Below are 11,900 nucleotides of genomic sequence, written 5' to 3' on the forward strand. Positions count from 1 at the left end.
CCTGTAGGATCATGGAGACAGCTTTGGGCATGGTTGTTGGGAGGAATATCTTTGCATCATTAAAGAGAGACCACTCCTGGATGTTCTCATTAGCAGCGGGCAGGCAAGGAACTTGAATCCAGGCTCAAACTGGTGTCAGCAGCAAAGTGGGATCACTTAGGGAATATTAATAATTCTGTATCTATTGCTTATATAGCGCTTTTTATCAGTAGATCCCCAAGCAGTTCACATCTTTAATGTATTTATCCTCACAACACCTGTCAGGCAGGGCAGGTTGGTGATCCCCATTGTGCAGATGGAGAGCTGAGGCACAGAGAAGTTAAGTGATTTGCCTAGGGTCACATAGAAAGTCTATGATGGAGCAGGGAATTGAACCAGAGTCTCCCAAGTCCTAGGCTAGTGCCCTAACCACTGAGAGAGACTCATACTGGGTGGAGAGGGGAAGTGAGGGTGCTTCCCCAAAATGCCAGGAGCCCAAAGTGCCAAAATAAAGAACTCTGAAGAGCCTGGATCATGTAAATAAATAACAACAGCTGCCCTTCTTCAGCAAGGGACAAGACGGTTATTAAAGATCCGATTGTGACAGCTCCAGCAAGAGCAGGGGTGCCCTGTGTCCTAGGTTCCTGCCCAGCTTCCAACAGAACTATTTCATTTCCATGTCCCTAAATCCCGCACTGGGATTTCCCTGGATACAGCATCTTCTTTCTTTTCCTTTCTACCGCATCGACCTAACTTGGCCATCTTTCTATTTCTCTCTGTCTATGCATCTTCCTTCTTTCCTCCACTCTCTCTGTGCTTATCTTAGTATAAGAATGGGAGTGCTCCTCTACAGCTCGAAGCACATGCATGCCATTTAACAAAAAGACCAACATCTACCGTCCCTCTTTGCAGGTGAGCTTTGGCCTCTTTCCTATCTCTCAACGTGCACATACAAAAACAGAACAACTTGACCATTGCTAACATGAGACAATATAACTTACAAAGAATCATAGAATCATAGAATATCAGGGTTGGAAGGGACCTCAGGAGTCCAACCCCCTGCTCAAAGCAGGACCAATCCCCAACTACATCATCCCAGCCAGGGCTTTGTCAAGCCTGACCTTAAAAATATCTAAAGGAAGGAGATTCCACCACCTCCCTAGGTAACGCATTCCAGTGTTTCACCACCCTCCTAGTGAAAAAGTTTTTCCTAATATCCAACCTAAACCTCCCCCACTGCAACTTGAGACCATTACTCCTTGGTCTGTCATCAGCTATCACTGAGAACAGAAACCTCCCTGAACCATGCCAGAATTCAGCGGCCTTGCCACATGACATGAAGGCCAACAGACCGAATGGGGGAAGTGAATGCCAGGGTCAAGGGCCCTCCACTAACATTGCTCTGTCCCCAGCATGCAGTCATATAGATCCAGGGGCTGTCAACGTAGCTATCTCAGCTGATCTCAAGTGCTAGGCTGGAGCCTGAAGAGAGAAGGTGTGTCTAAGGAAGCCAGGACCCTATCAATACAGGGCTCCATGGATCTAAGTGTCCTAGCAACAAACTGGAAGCCAAAGCAGACCACAGGGCACTAGGAAAATATGTTCCCCATAAGAAGCGCTTGCTCATGAAACAATCAGCTGAATTCTGCACCAGACAAAGCTCCCAAGCGCTGTTCTGGGGTAGCCCCAAGGAAAGCCTGTCAGATTAATCCAGTCTGGAGGTAAAAGAAAGCAGGATTCCTGAGGTGGAGTCTGTAATTGCAAATAAAAATATTAACCACTGCTGTGACCTGGTGACCCAGGAGCAGCTAAGGATCCCAAAGGGCCCTTTGAGTATTAACTTTATCAACAAGAGATGGACAGTACCCTACGCAAGCAAACAGAAGACTAATTGCCCAACCCCATTCCCTGGGATCGCTCTGAGAGGAAAGGACAGAGGCAATGGCACTCCATTTACCTCTGCCAGGGTCCACGGCCTTCACTTCCTGTCCTAATCTGTGGTGCAGTGTCTGTGCCCGAGACACAGCTACTGTGTTCTACCCCAGATGTGGCTGCATTTCTGTGGTGAAATAAGCTGTGACATTCTGTACCTTGGGGGAGCACCCTGTAACCCGCATATTCCTCATTTATATATGATTGTGACCTTGCATATAAAGCATGCCTTGTAAGGTATCAGGGGAAAGGTTATGATTTGCTGAGTTATTTCTCTATCCGTATATGTATATCATTAATTCATATGAAGTTATGAGAATTGTGTTGTATGCTTGTCACTAAAACCTACTGTAAGTTGGGGAATCAGCCAGACATTAGCTCCCCAGAGGCAACAGCAAGGAAAGTAACCAATGCCTGGGCAGGGTGTCAAACAGCCCATCCACAGCCATTGTCCAGCAAGGGAGCTACAATGCAATGACTCACCTGCATGAGGCCCCACCAGGGGAATTCCTCAACCTTGCTTGGAGACTCAGCAATGACCACCAGACGTGCCTGGACTTGTGTTTCCAAACACATGAACTGAGGGTATAAAACAGACACAGTGGACACATGCAGGGCCTTTCTCCTTCACCCTCCTATGCTACAAGCAACAAGGATACTCTGAAAACTCCAACTGAGGGGACTGGCCCAGATTTCAAGGGTGAGAGCTGTATACTATGGACTGCAATATCCAGTGGGGTGAGAAAAACTGCTGTGGAGGAAAATCCACTGGACCCAAGGAGGCCTAAACTTCCCAAGTAGGCCTAAAACTTTGGTCAAGCTAACTGTGTATATAGAGCATAAGAAGAGAGTCAGGAAAATTCCATTGTAAGGCAATTGCAACAGCACAGCTAAAGAAATGTAACCCTAACAGCTAGAAATTAGGAAAGACCCGTTAACCGCAAAGAACAACCTGTCAATAACAGGAAAACTTGTTTTGCTATATTCCAAATAAGGAAAGCTGCTGTTAAAGCTTGCACTATATGCCAAATAAGGGAAAATGCTGTTAAAGGAAATGTGCTTAACAAATTGTGGTTTTCAGCTATATAAACCCCTGTATTTTCTGTTTACGCAGAGCAGCTTCAGCTGACTCTCCCTGTATGCGCATGCTTGAATAAATGGACCTCAGGCTTGGTTCTGATCCAAACACAACGCGTGGTTAATTTTCCACCACACTGCTTAATCTAGATGTTGCCCAGTCTAATAGGGTTGAGAGTTTAGACTGCATGGTTATATTTTACTTTCTTTTGGTAACTAACTCTGACTTTTTGCCTATCACTTAATATCACTTAAAATAAACTTCTTTTATTGTTTATCTTTACCAGTGAGTTTGCCTGAAGCATGTGGCAAATGTGCTCAGGTTTGCAAAGGCTGGTGTATGTTCACTTTCCATTGATGAAGTGCTGAACTGAACCAATTAATAAATCTGCATTGCTCGTCTTGAGCAGTGCTAGACAGTATATTCCTGAGGTACAAGGCTGGGAACTGGGGGGATTTGGCTCTGGTGCCTTTCTCTGTGTGATTCAGGAGTGGCTCTGGGACCATTCATGCAATCCAGCTGGTCTCCACATGTGGTGGTGCTGAGTGATAACAGCACCTGGAGGGGTTGCTGCTGGTCACTAGCAAGGCCTGTGAGAGACAGCCCAGGCTGGAGAGAGTTCAGGGGGCACAGTGGTCCCACAGTCCGAGGCTGCACCCTGGGATCCTGTCACATAAGCAATTAAATAAAATGTAGTGACTCTGTGGCCTCATCGCTCTAAGATCCCCTGCCAAAATGATCCTGGTGGGTGGGGCCAGGACTTGGTCAGAGTACCAGACCACATCAGTCACCTGGCCCATGGGAGGCCACCTGGGCAGATGCTTCCTGGATCCTATATAGGTTCAGCCCTGTGGTCCAGCCCTACTTGTGTAAGGACATACCACCAGACACATGAGCAATCCCCTCTGTCTTCATTTTCATGAGTGTCTGACAAGGCTGGGGCTCCAGGCAGTAGCACATGCAGGGAAGGGCTCTCAACCGTAGAGATGGAGGAGCAGGTGGTGTTACTGAGAAAAAGCTGGGGTAGGACATAGCAACTCGGCATTGCAGGTGATGTGAAAGCCAGGAGTAGGCCCAGACAGGAGCTCACAGAGGCAGCTCAGTAGGCCTAAGTGGAGCAGAGAGCCAGAGAGTCCAATCTAGGGAATGGAAAGCGGCAGGCAGGTGGTTGCACAAGCTACCAAAGGCCAGAAGGGAATCTGGAAAGCAGAGCCTCAGATCCAGAAGAGCAGACTAGTAAAGTCAGAGGCTGAAGCAAGGAGCCAGAAGAGCAGGGCTGACTGCAGAGTAATGCAATAGAACTTGGGCTACAGGCAGCTGGAGGCTTAGTGGAGGGGGAACTTGGGGAGGCAGCGAATTCGGTAATTCAGTCTAAGCATCAGGACCAACATCTGATTGTGGCTGCCTCTTATCTCAAGCTGAGCCCCTTAAAGTCAGTGGCTGCTTTGGAAAACACAGCTGTGATTGCTCGACATGTCAGGCATTGAGACAACGACCGAGCTCCGCTCTCCGATTCCCAGCCTTGCCCTTTATCCAATACCTCATGCTTCCTGCCCTTTAGGTCACCCTCTGAAGCGTTCGGCACCTACAAGTGAGAATGACTTGAATCTACAGCATATCATGGCCCCTCAGCTGCTCTGACACAGAGCTGTCCTTAAAATAAACAAATACAAGTTTCAACAGGCGAACTCTACACATTCATAGCTTTTAAACTACCAAGAGTATTTCCTTCAAATCTGACTTATTTTGTAGATTTCAGCAAATCTGAAAAATCAAGCCAAGTCTGAAGAATACATGTACCATTATTTTATAACTTCTTGATCCTGATTTGCAACTACACGAGGGCCCCTTTGCACCATTCTGGAAGTATACAGAGGCCTAAAAGTGTGAGTAAGTTACATTTATACCCCCAGAATGGTGTGGCGGGGCTGTAGTTTAAATGGAAATCAGACTCAATGTCTATAAAACATATTATATTGCATAAGAAGTTATAGATTGCACTATATCCCCTATGGTGCTGACTGGCAAGTCATTTATAATGAACTAAACAGAAATTGCATTTTAAAGTGTAAGCACAAGGGACCAAAGTTAAGGCTGAGACTGCATCCTTAACTCTGTATTTCCTGAATTTTAGCTGTGTAAGTTCTCAACCTCAGTAGCGTATTGTTACTAATTTTGCATATAGATGTCTCTATATCCAGTAGCTTTCTTGGTATGGACATGACATTAAGATGGAAGACCAATGAATTAGAAAGTTGTTTTCCAAGAAATGTTGCTACCTGGCCAGCGATCACAAGGTTGCCTAAAAGCGTCAGTGGCATGATAAGATCACCAGTGATGGTCATAAACTGAATATCCAACTGGACCTAGTTAAAGATCCGTCCAGGCAGTGCTCGATCTACAAGGAGGCTATATTCCTTTGGGATTTGCCGTGATGCTGCTGTTCTCCATATCCATATAGCAATACATAGCTATAAAATCTGCAAGTTAACAAGTTCGCAGAGCACTGTGGGGAAGACATGCTACACCAGGCAGAGTTGGTTGCAATGTCGAAAGTTAAGGTGGCCCAGTACTTTCCATTATTGGACTGTATTTTCAGAGTCTTATAAGTGCCAAATTTAAACTGTTCAGGCTGAAATTTTCTATGCCAGATGTCTGCGTCAGGCTGTGATTTTTTGGTCTGGAAAACTTCAGAGAAACAGTTCAGCCATTTCCAAAAACAAGAATGGCTGGGAACGGCGAACCCTGGCCACTGGGAACTGCGGGGGGCCATGCCTGTGGATGGTCAATGTCAGCAAAATGTCTCGGAGCTCGCAATCAGATTACCCTGATGAGCTGCATGCGGCCCGCAGGCTGCCCACCACTGTTCTAAAGCCTTTGTGCTTTGGAGCAGGGGTTTGAAATTTCATAGGCAATTGACCCTGGTATCAGGGATGTGCCTTCTGCTGACCTCTTGAAAATCTGCCCAAATTTGACCAACTAATAAGTCTCTGAAAATCTCAGTTTGCACATGCTCAGTAGAGACAGAGTTTGGCAGCTAAATTCTTTGAAGTTTCCTTCAGCACTGAGCACGCTCCACCCTGAGCTGAGCAGGATTTTCCCTGCAACTGCTCATCCCACTTGCCAAGGAGATAGTTTCTCCTATGCCCTGAATACTTCCCCAGCCCTGCTAGAGCCTAGGTAGTGTGGAGGAGGAACAGCACAACTGGAATGCAGACGGATGAGGAGCAGAGGAGAGGACAAGGTTAGACTAAGAGGTGTAGGAGTTGTGTGTGTAGGAGTGGGAAACAGGAGAAGAGGACAGCGGATGAAGTGGGGGAGGAAGGGAGAGACAGGAGCAGTGTGGGACAGGTGACAGGCAAATGGAGTCAGAGGCAGAGGAGGGCAGGAGCAGAGATGACAGCAAAGGAGGACAGGCTGGAGGAACAGGGGTAAAAGGGTCTGTAACCATTACATACACCCACCCCCAGAATCTGGAATTAAAGTCAGGAGACTTGGGTCTCACCATTCCTCTGCTGTCAGCAAATAGCTGTGAAATCCACTGGCAAAGCGTGTGTCCCATGCCTATGATACTCATATGGTCCAATAGCAGCCTACTTCTGCTATTACCCTGTTCGTGCAAGTGGGAGAGGGCTGTGTGGTGGATCTAAAGGTTCCAACCCTGCTGAAGACCCCTGTGGGTGTCAATATGATGCCACATGATTGAATTTCTGGGGGGTTTTGGGGGGGGTTGGGGGTTATACTCTGGAAATTACATTAATAACAACTATATCAAAAGAACATTAAGGTTACAAAGTCAAGCACGAAGAAGGTAGGAAATGCCAGAATTAAGGTTGCCTGTGCAATCTTAATTGGGCCCCCTTGTACATATGCACTATGAGATAGTCTTTAAGGACATGATTACATACTGTATGCAGTGTTGTTGAAGCCATGTTGGTCCCAAGACATCACTGTGTAAGCTTGAAAGCTTGTCACTTTCACCAACAGAAGTTGGTCCAATACAGAATATTACCTCACCCACTCTATCTCTCTAATGATCACATATTCCAAAGGACCCCTGCCTCATTCAGTGCACAGATGGTCCATGGTTTGGGAATGAATCAGGTTTCTGTAGTGAAGGAGGCTTTTGTCCATAAGATCCCTGCCTCATTCATTGCAGAAGCTGGGAGATGTGTAGTGAACGAGGCACGGATCGGCAAGGAGAGAAAGGATGGGTGTATGGCTGAGCTAGTAGAATGCTGGCCTGGAGAATCAGATTCTATCCCTGCCGGAGAAATCATATAGTCAGACTTTTCAAAGGTGGTCACTAACGGTGTTCCTCATTTTCTGGATGCCCAACATGAGACCCTGGGGAAAGATTATTAAAGGTCTTTAGGCATCTAAATGTCTTTATAAATATGCCCCCTGGGGTCTGATTTGTAGAATGGCTGGGATGCTCACAACTGCAACTGAAGTCAATTAGAGCTGCAACTCTGAACATATAACGTGCTATAAAAATGCTAAGCAACCCCAAATATTTGGCTGCGGGCAGCTCCAGTTGGACACTTAACAATTTTGGCTTTAATCTCTCTATACCACTGTTCCCTGTCTGAAAAATGGGGCTAATAACCTCTCTATATCTCAGAGGGGTGTTGTGAAGAGAAATTCATTAATGTTTGTGCCACACTGAAGTACTGTAGTGATGAGCACCATAGAAAAGCCCATATATTTAAAGACGGTATCAAAAGGCATATGCAGAAGGAGGCTGAATTAAGGTTACAGTGTTAGCCAACACATGTATGGTAGACATAGTATACATCACATTAGGTAGGTATAATGCACATGATATTAATATAATATACATTATAGATAGAAGGGTTGGGAAGTTGTATTAACGGAATGTATTAGGCTCTTTTCACAATTCTGTTCACCCATGTCAAGTATCTCACAACATTTTGCAAACCTGAAGTCAGCTTTGGCTTGGAAAACAGGAAGCCTGTTAAAGCCCAGATACATGAATGGTGTTTCCTAGCACAGGTTGGGATATACTTCTACACCCAACTGGTCTGGAATGTAGAAAGGTACCGAACAACAAGTTAAGGCATTGGTGGGTTGCTCTTAGATATCATATAAATTATTTTTAAATGGGAACAATCATGATATAAATATAAGTGGTTTTGGGGGTGTATCTTTGAAGCACATCTTCTCAGTGGTAGCTGATGACAGAACAAGGAGCAATGGTCTCAAGTTGCAGTAGGGGAGGTTTAGGTTGGATATTAGGAAAAACTTTTTCACTAGGAGGGTGGTGAAGCACTGGAATGCGTTACCTAGGGAGGTGGTGGAATCTCTTTCCTTAGAGGTGTAAGCAGAGTCAGGATGAGCTCCACCCTGACATCTGGAGGTGAGGTGTGGCAAGTTGTGGAAAAGAACTTCAGGGGCTGATCTCATTTGCATAGGCACACCCACCCCGCTTAGAATGAGGTCATAGCTATCCAAATGGTCACTTTGGCTGCTGTGGGATCCCCAGTGTCTCTGTTATTGGGGCAGGAAAAATAAATTGTTATTACCCTGATTATGGGAATCAAGGACAGTGGAACTGTACTTGGCCTTTTGTTATGATGGAGGGACTCGCCATCAACTAAGTTGCACTCACTAGGCAAGGGACATGGGTTCCAAAACTCTGTGAATTGAGAGAGGCTGGAAACAGGTATTAATACTTGGTGGCATGCCCCCCCCCCCCGCCTCTGTGAGGGCCTTACATGCTAATTGCACTTCTTCCTCTCTTCACTGTGGAATATCAGAGCTAATTTTGATTCCATTAGGAGTCTAGTTACAGGCTGCTGAGCTGAATTCACTTTGGGCTAAGGGTGCACCAGCCCTGAGGCTCCCCTACTACAAGCTGAAATCACAAAAGAGCTAAACTTACTAAGAGCTGAAATCACTGAGTGTTGTGTTAAGTAGTGGGGGAACCTGAAGTTATATGGTAGAGCAGTTTGCGGGACGGCGAGCAGAGCGGCTGGCGGAGCAGAGCCGCATGGAGAGGTGGGGCCATCAGCACTGGACCATGTAAGGTGCCCCTTAAACTCACTCCCCCCATCTCCACCCAGGTTGGGAGGTAAAACTCTGCAGATAAATTTTGAACTCTGGGGCTGCCCTGACCAAGGACAGAGACTTTTGGGTCATTGGACTTTTGGGACTTTGGGTGATTTGGGGTTGCTGGACTCAAGAACTAAAGGGAAAGGACATGCCCCAATTTGCTTGGGGTGGGTTTTTTGCTCATGGGTTGTGTTATGAATCCTGTTCGTGGTGTTTCCCCAACATAATGCCACATTGTTTCTCTCTGTTATTAAAAAGCTTTTTGCTACACTCAGACTAGGTGCTTGCGAGAGGGGAAGTATTGCCTCTTGGAGGCGCCCAGGGGGGTGGTATATATTTGTCCCAGGTCACTGGGTGGGGGCTCGAGCCGGTTGCATTGTGTTACTGGAATGGATCCCCTAGATGCTGAACCCGGCCCTTGTTGCTGCCAACTCTGACAGGCAGAAGGGTTACAGATATTTTTAAGGTCAGGCTTGACAATGGGATGATTTAATTGGGGATCGGTCCTGCTTTGAGCAGGGGGTTGGACTAGATGACCTCCTGAGGTCCCTTCCAACCCTGATATTCTATGATTCTATGAAACATGCTGCGAGTTAAGAATTGCTTCTCAGAAGGAGGGCATGTATGTCTCCTTTTCATATTGTATATTTTGTCTTTAGACAATAACGGTGGCTGAGTTTGGTTAGTTTGTCTCTTGAACATTCTTCATAACGACCCACAAGCATAGTCAGTCAGCTGGCTACCCTATTAATCAACAACAGGCAGCGTAATTTCTGGCTTTTCCTCACTTCTGAGAGCTTGACTTTGCAAACTTAATATTCTTTTAATGTAAGCTAGGGGGCTGTCATATGAATGTAAGATAATTATCACTTCCTAGTGGTTATGGACAAAAGGGGGAAATTGTTTGTTCCTTTGTAATGTATACAATTTTTGCTCCTTTGTAATGTATAAAGACGGTCTGAACATTCTTCTCGTTTTTCTGCTCGCTTTTTACATTAGAAATTCAGGTCTACACTTACCTGGCTTTTCCCTGGACAGCTGGGAACTAATAGGATGATGACTTCACAGACAGCAACAAAGAAAGACCTGAGAGGGGAATGGATTTATTCAGATTTTTAAGCACTTTGTTTTGTTTTTTTCAGTGGCACCTATTTAACTCATATGCCTGAGAAACAGCTGGGAGAAAAAATCTGAGTTAAAGATCAACCACCTTCAGTTGAGGGCTGACAGAGCTGCTATTCTACATATCCGGGTCCTCCAGTGAAACCTCCAGCAAAACAGAGAAGACCAGAATGGACACTCCTGATATTCACAGGGTAAGAAACAATCCAGGTTTTTTTTCAAATACAAGCCCCTTTCAGGCCTTCTTCATAAATTACAAAGAAAGAAGAAAGCTTAAAAATCCAAATTTCCTTCCCCCCACCTCCTGATCACTTTTAAAAGGATGTGGCCCACAAGGCTGATCCACTTTAAAAAGACAGGGCTCCCATTATTGCTTCTGGGATCCAGTTCCTGGTGCAGGGGTGGGGGATGCACATGAAAGGGTGGAGAGCCAAGATCACAGGGAAGAAAAGCTCGGAGATGCCACATAGGGGACCCCTTGGCAGCAAGCTAGGGGCTGGGAATGGCTTGCCGTGCAGTTATTTCTGCAGTGCAGTACCCATAAGAGCATCCGCCCACACTAGAGCAGAGGGGAGAACTTGGAGCTTGGCACAGCAAGAGGACAAGACAGGGGCTTCAGTAAGACAGCACAGCACCAAACCTGACACCTGACACGAGAAATGGTCCTGCCTGCAAACAACTCTGATGAACAAGAGGATCCATCTCTTTCCCACCAACCAGCCCTGATATCCTTTAGCTCAGGGGTGGGCAAACTTTTTGGCCTGAGGGCCAAATCTGGATATGCAAATTGTATGGCAGGCCATGAATGCTCACGAAATTGGGGGTTGGGGTGTGGGAGGGGATGAGGGCTCCAGCTGGGGGTGTGGGCTCTGGGGAGGGGGGCCAGAAATAAGGAGTTCAGGGTGCAAGAGGGGGCTCCGGGCTGGGGCAGGGGGTTGGGGTGGGGGTGAAGGCTCTGTGGTGGGGCTGGGGATGAGGGATTGGGGGTGCAGGAGGGTGCTGTGGGCTGGGACCAAGGGGTTTCGAGAGCGGGAGAGGGATCAGAGCTGGGGCAGGGGGTTAGGGCCCAGGAGGGGGACAGGGGTGTAGGCTCCGGGCCACACTTACCTCAGGCAGCTCCCGGAAGCAGTGGCATGCCCCCACTCCGGCTCCTACGCAGAAGCATGGCCAGGCGGTTCTGCGCGTTGCCCCATCCTGGCCAATGGGAGCTGCAGGGGCCACGTTTGGGGCGGGGGCAGAGTGCGAAGCACCCTGGCTGCCCCTACATGTAGGAGTTGGAGGGGGGACATGCCACTGTTTCCAGGAACCACACAGAGCGGGGCCAACCCCTGACCCTGCTCCCCGGCTGGAGCGCTGACTGGGGCAAGCCCCAGACCCTGCTCCCCGCCGGGAGCTCGAGGACCAGATTAAAACATCTGAAGGGCCAGATGCTGCTCCGGGCTGTAGTTTGACCACCCCTGCTTTAGCTAGACATCTCACAAACTACCCTCTCCTATAGCTTATATCCATCGCCTTTCCCCTCTGCCAGCCCTAGTAAAGAGTCCTTTACCAAGAGACATGGGTGCATGAGCATTTTGTAGGGTGTGATAGGGCCTAGTGTCTATGATGCTCGCCTTAGGGCTCATGGCACTGCAGAAGGTCCTGATCCGACAGGGAGCAGGGGATCCAGCCTCCCTCCCTATGCATTTGGAGGAATGCCAGGGTTAGGAGAGTT

At 47.3% G+C, this 11,900-nt stretch overlaps 1 long non-coding RNA gene across 1 annotated transcript; it reads right to left on the bottom strand.

Moving 5' to 3' along the window:
• Positions 1-2,230: 2,230 nt before the first annotated feature.
• Positions 2,231-6,655, bottom strand: LOC122463460. The gene is made up of 3 exons (XR_006286870.1): positions 6,495-6,655; positions 4,530-4,753; positions 2,231-2,490 (listed from the first exon to the last, which is right to left on the bottom strand). It is a non-coding gene; the product is annotated as an uncharacterized LOC122463460 (long non-coding RNA).
• Between the last annotated feature and the right edge of the window lie 5,245 nt (positions 6,656-11,900).

The sequence above is a fragment of the Chelonia mydas genome, chromosome 21 (genome assembly GCF_015237465.2).
Source record: "Chelonia mydas isolate rCheMyd1 chromosome 21, rCheMyd1.pri.v2, whole genome shotgun sequence".
Classification (NCBI taxonomy): domain Eukaryota; kingdom Metazoa; phylum Chordata; order Testudines; family Cheloniidae; genus Chelonia; species Chelonia mydas.